The sequence below is a fragment of the Rhinatrema bivittatum genome, chromosome 8, assembly GCF_901001135.1.
Source record: "Rhinatrema bivittatum chromosome 8, aRhiBiv1.1, whole genome shotgun sequence".
NCBI lineage: Eukaryota > Metazoa > Chordata > Amphibia > Gymnophiona > Rhinatrematidae > Rhinatrema > Rhinatrema bivittatum.
The window spans coordinates 46,859,097-46,865,929 of record NC_042622.1 but is presented as its reverse complement, the minus strand read 5'-3'; positions in this window follow the sequence as shown (position 1 = coordinate 46,865,929).

Below are 6,833 nucleotides of genomic sequence, written 5' to 3'. Positions count from 1 at the left end.
ACCTTAGGCACTGAGAGGGTCAAATAACTTCCCGATGGCCACTCAGTGAAAGCACAGGGGAGTGACAAGGATTGGAACCGACTTACTAGGAATTCTCCTGACTTCTAGCATTGAATCTGCCAGCTCATATGTCCTCTTATGATATAAATAATGTTTTAACTTTTTGTTTTACTATGCCTTAAATGAGTTCTTCACAGTAGGACATTTAATTTTACTCTCATGATATAAAGAGAAGCGGCATTCTTCAAATCTTCTATCAGGCCTCCTGAAAATCTGAAGGGAGAAATAACTTTGGACACTAATGAGTTTGCAGATACACATTAACTTTTCTCTTGAATTTTTTTTCTGCTTTTCATAAGTTATGGCAGTAATTCTCTGTCATTGTTAGAATAATGTGTATATGACGTTCTGCTCGAGATGTTTAAGTGTCTCATATATTTCCCTGTTTTGCTTTTACACGCTATTTTAAATGAGAAGTTTGCTATGCTGTTAAATTGTTATACATAATGTGTCAGATAACTTATATGGCTTTTCACTTTAATGAAAGGGTAGATATATCATTAGGAAGCCAATTGCAACTGAAAGGGAAAGGTACATCTCCACGAAAAGAAACAGTAAGTCTTTCACATTATCAAACTGCTCTACCATAATTTTCCAAAATCTAATTAAAAGTGAAATGGGCAATTTTTGAGCATGACATCCTGTTGCAGTGACTAAACTATGCATGCACTGTAAAAGTGAACACAACGAGAGACACATTGAACATGCTTTATTGCTAAGCGGTATTTACTGGTGTAAAGCTAATTGTTGGTAACCGGCTTCCCATTTGTGCGCATGCATCCAAATACCCATTGCCTACCCCCACCTTTGGATATTAATTGGACTCGTATGGCTGCGAGGTGATCTGAGTCTTTGTGGGAGGACTGGATTTTCCATAATGGCAGTGGAGCATGTGTGGGAGCTTCTGCCAATGAAATCCCATCGCATTAAAGATCAGGCTTTAATAGAATTCCATCTCTCTTCTCAGGCTGTGTGAGGCACGTTTGGCCATTAAACTGCTACACAATGAAAGCTGTTGTTTCCATTTATAAACAGACTTTTTCGTCCTGTGAACCCTGCCTTGCAATAAGCCCTTCTAATAGGGGTGTTTCGTATATTATTGGTGTGGTAAAAGCTCTTACGCTTACCATGTTAGCAACTGATACATTTAATTTCCCATGGATCAGCGTGGCTTACCTCTCAGGTTTGCAGGGATGGAGGAAAGAATGTGGTGAATAATTCCCAATGCCTGGGGTCTGATCCCTCTGACAAGTTAGCCAGTGTCATTGCATGCAGGAGATATGGTAAGGTTGGGGGAGTTTTTCCTTGATATGTTCCTGCTGCTCTATAAAGAAAATACAACTCTAAATGAAGGAATTATTAAACAGAAAATAGAAGAGGTTTTGTGATATTTATTGGCTCTAGAAATACATACAGACACCTAGAAGCACTACAGAAATGACAGGTAGTAAAAGTAGGTCCTACATGTTATTACAGTAGGTTTTTTTTATATCCATTTTGGTAAATTGAATAAGATTTTTATGCAGAGGCATGAAAATTAAATTCAAGAGGGATCTATTTTTCTCTTTATTTTAAACATAGAAACACAATGGTAGAAAAAGACCATGTGGCTTATCTAGTCTCATCCACAACAACTACTCACCTCTACAATCCTTAGCACTCCCTCAGAGATCATCTGTATTTATCCCATGCTTTTCTGAATCCAGATACTTCCACCGGGAGGCTATTCCATGCATCCACCACCATCTCTGTAAAGAAATATTTCCTTAGATTATTTACTTGAAATTTCTTATTGGCTGCTTCCCCAACTCAAAATAGGGTCATCCAAAGTGGTTTACAGCAATAAACATGCAGAATTAACATTTAACACATCAGTCAACAAATGCAAAGTATACATAACAAATATGCTCATTACAGATTACTCCTCAGCCTATCCCCCCTTCACCCTCATCCCATGACCCCTCATTCCAGAGTCTCCTTTTCCATTGAAAGCCTTGCCTCCTGTGCAATGATACCTCAGAAATATTTAAATGTCTCAGTCATATCTTGCCTATCTTTCCTTTCCACTAAGGTATACATGTTTAGATCCAGAGTTGAATTTAATCATAGGCAACACAGGCACATGCCCAGGGTGCCAAATTCTGAAGTCACCCGAAAACTGGAACTCCCCCCCTGTTCTCTGATTTCCTGGGGAAAATCCCCCAAGCGTGAATCCTCTGCCTATGGGCACCATAATTTTAAATCTAGCCCTGCTTAGATCTTTTAGTCTGTTCTTATATGCATTATAATGAAGAGCACTAACTATTAAGGATGTGCAGAAGGAAAAAAATTGTTTCCATTCTTATTCGTTTTGCCAGGACCCAAATTCATTGCATTCATTTCATTGGGGGGGGGGAACAATTTGTTTGATTCATTTTATTCGTTTTCTGTTTTCCCATTAAAGTCAATGGGGGAAGTATTTACAGCCTATTTTTGGCTGCAGAATTGGGGTTTTCTTATCAATTCTGATGAAACTTTTGGGAAGCAATCATCAGAACGAGAAAAGAGCTCCAAGGTACTTAGACTGTGGCAAAGTGGCACCAAAGTGGCATGAATAGCCTAAGGCACTTTAAAGGGGTAAAGGGGTACCAGGAGTGGCAAGAGTGCTTTAACAGAGGTCAAAGCAGCAGCAAGAGTGTCAAAAACACACCACAGCTTCAAAAGAGAGCACCGATAACAGATGCATGAACCCTCGAAGGCAGCACGACAGGCAAAGTGGCAAGACAAGTGGCATCAACATCCTACAGCACAATGAAGGGGGAACATAGCAAGCAGAAAGAATGTCAGAAAAAACCACAAAGCGCCGATAAAGGGACAAATCAGCAGAAAGACTAGCACCAACACATTGAGGAACCATGATAGAGGCAAGAACACCACAAGGAGTAGAGTGAGTCATTTGGTGTATGGCAGCAAGGCAGAGTGGCAGAAAGTTGATAGGGGCAACACAGGCTGGCAAAGCGGAGGTAGTCAGGTCACTGTGGTGTTGATAGGGGAAAGACAAGGAGACAAGACAAGACGAGGCTCAGCATGTGGCGTGACTGTCAACCGGGGTGACCTGTCCGCCCGACCCGTCTTGAAACACGGACCAAGTAGTTTAACAAGCGTGCTAGGACCTGAAACATGATGAACTATGCCTGGATGGGGTGGAGTGTTGTTTCTGTGCACCGGGCCAGTGCAAGGGTATTAGGCACCCTAGGCAAACCTTACAGCCTGGCGCCCTACCCCCACCTCCCCAAACACAATTTTAAATTATGCATTTAACACATATTTTATATGAAAAGTGACATTCTGAGGTAAAATTAATATCTACGTTATTGTGATAATTTCATGCACTGTTGTGATGCCAACAAGAAAACTTTGCTTCTTGGAATTCATATGGCATCATACCTATTGTGATATATTTCGGCATGGTCCTCCCATATCAACACAATACTATCTGCCAACACTCAAAGAATAACAACCCTACCTATGCAAAAGAATACCACAAATATTACACCAGAATCTAAAATATCAATACACCTCCTATCAGGAAAACAGAAGAGGCCAAGCTAAAGCTACTACAGATCAACCACAGAGAAACCACATATTAAAAGAATGCTTCATCTCAGTCTTTGCATGCAGAACACAAACCCTCAACAAATACAGAATAATCCACATAAAGTGTAAATAGAAATGTGCAGACAACAACTGAACTGTAAAACGCATCACGCCAGACCCTATACAGTGCAACAATGGAAAAACAAAAATTTCACCATTCCTCATGAAACAATCAAAAAAATCAAGATATATAAATCATTAATCATAATAGTAAAATCATACTAATAAAATAATTTCAAAACAGCTGATGAATAGAATATCCAACAATTAAAGATGCATGCAAATTTTGAAAGCTTTACCAAACACCAATAAAATATTTCAAACAGCAGACACATCACATACTACCCAATAATTAAAATGGTAGTCAATCAAGAAAAATGAACTTAAAAAGCCACCTTTAGTTACCCTCTCCAGCAGTTATCCTACTCTTTTCCCTTGCAGGCCACACCAGAAGCAGCAGTAGCTGCTGAAGCTTTCCTCACTGTCCTCTTCCTTAAGGACCACAACCAGTCTCTTCTGTCTCTCACAAACACACACTAGACACACCCTCAGGACCAGTTTCAGTCTCTCGCATACCAATCATCTCCCCAACCAGTCTCTCTTTCTTTCTCACACCAGTCATCTCCCTGATCAGTCTTTCTCACACATACACACATCACCTCTCTGGCCAGTCTCTCTCAATCACACAATGCTCTCGCTCTCTCTTATTTACACACAGGCTTTCAATCACACACAGGCTCTCTCTATTTCACTTACACACAAGCTCTCAATCACACACATGCCCTCTCTTACAGCCACAAGCCAGCCAAAAACATGCTCCATCTCTCTCTCGCACACATACATTGACACACACAAGCACCCTCCCTGACTCACATATACACCACACACATATAGAAGCACCCTCCCTATCTCACATACATGAAGCACCTTCCCTGTCTCATGCACAGAAGCACCATTCCTTTCTCACATACACACACACACACACACACACACACACAGAAGCACCATTCCTTTTTCACATACACACACACACACACACAGAAGCACCATTCCTTTCTCACATAACACACATACACATACACAGAAGCACCCTCCCTATCTCACATACATGAAGCACTTTCCCTGTCTCACACACAGAAGCACTATTCCTTTCTCACATACACACACACACACACACACACACACAGAAGCACCATTCCTTTCTCAGATACACATACACAGAAGCACCCTTCCAATCTCAAATACATATACACACAAAGGCCCCCAGCTGAACAGCTTGTCTCCGTTGGCAGCTGGCAGCGGCCATCTTCTTTTCTTCAGCTTAATCTCGGGCTGCACTGATCTTGTTTTCTTCAGCCCCGCCGGCCTGCTCTCTGTCGGCGGCTGACTGCGCCGGTCTTCATTTCTCTGGCGCCGGCTGGCAGCAGCCATCTTCTTTTCTTCGGCCCCGCCAGCCTGGTCTCTTCATTTCTTCGGCCTGGCACCCTCAATGGCCCGGAGCAGAAGAGGCCACGTGATCCGCTAGTCCGGCCCACCGGGGGAAGCCCGATCCCCCGATAGGCCAATCCGCCCCTACTCTCACATGGCCTTCTATTTCTAAAACACTGCAGCTTGAACCAAAAGAATGGAAACGTATGATATGTTGCATTCGTGGGGGATCGCGATACGTTTCGCGGACCCAGGAATGCAACGAATAGGGACCTATATGTTGTGGTTTGAGCATTAGTTCAAAACGAATGCACGTCCCTACTATTTTAGTAGCCATCCTGTGGACTGACTCCATCCCATTTATATCCTTTTGAAGGTGTGGTCTCTACAACTGTACACAGAATCCCAATTGAGGTCTCACCAAGGACTTATACAGGGCCAATATTGCCTCATTTTTTCTGCTAATCATTCCTCTTTCTACGCACCCAAGCATCTTTCTGGCTTTCACTATCATCTTATTCATCTGTTTGGCCACCTTGAGATCATCAGATATGATCACACCCAGATCCTGCTCTTGTTTCATGCATAGAAGAATTTCACTCCCCAAACTGTACTACTCCCTTGAGTTTTTGCAGCCCAAATGCATGACTATTTTTTAGCATTAAATCTTAGCTGCTAGACTCTAGACCATTCCTCAAGCATTGCTAGATCCCTTCTTAGGTTTTCTACATCTTCCTGGGTGTCTATCCTGTTGCAGATTTTGGTATCATCATCGGCAAAAAAGACAAACTTTTCCTGATAGCCCTTCTGCAATATGAAAATGTTGAAAAAACAGATCCAAGGACCACTAGCAATGTCCCTTTCCTCAGACTGAATTCCCATTCAACCAGTTTCTAATTCAGTCAATCACCTTAGGGCCCATACCTAGGTCGCTCAGTTTATTTATAAATCACCATGTCAGATGTCTTCCTGAAATCCAAGTATTCTGCATTAATGTTCTCCCCGATTCAGCTTTCTGGTCACCCAATCAAAGAAATGTATCAGATTCATCTGACAAGATTTCCCTCTAGTAAAACAATGCTGACTCACATCTTGTCATTATTTGGATTCCAGAAACCGCACTATCCTCTGCTTCAACAGCAATTTAATTTGCTCACCACAGAAGTTAGACTGACTGGCCTGTAGTCCCAGCCTCCTCTTTACTTCCACTTTTGTTGAGGGGAACCTGATAAATCTGCCTCCAATCCTCCAGAACTACTTTAGACTCTAAAGAAGGTATTGAACAGGGAACACAAACAGTCAAACTATTTTTAAAACGTTTTAAACAAGTGGTGCTTTACCTAGAGAGCGAGAGAGTCAAGGAGCTAAAGAGATATTCTTTGGTCTAGAAGAAAAGTGGTGAATTATGGAAATGTATGCACTACAAGGGTATACGTAGCTGGGAGGAGAGTGCCTGCTCCCCCTCCCCTTCCGTCTCTGAGGGTACTGGCTGTGCTATGTGATCCAAAAAGTCTTAGAAAGGGCACCTGTTGGTTTCAGAATCATGCTGCTTTATTTTCAGACATTTCAGGCTTAGCAGTTAGAATAAGATAAACACATGCCTCCAAAGTCCTTAAAACAGCACAGGTTTATACTGAGTAAAGCTCTGCTTTATTAGTAAACATAAACATATCAGAGACTTTAACTTTCTTTGTGTATATTAATAATTC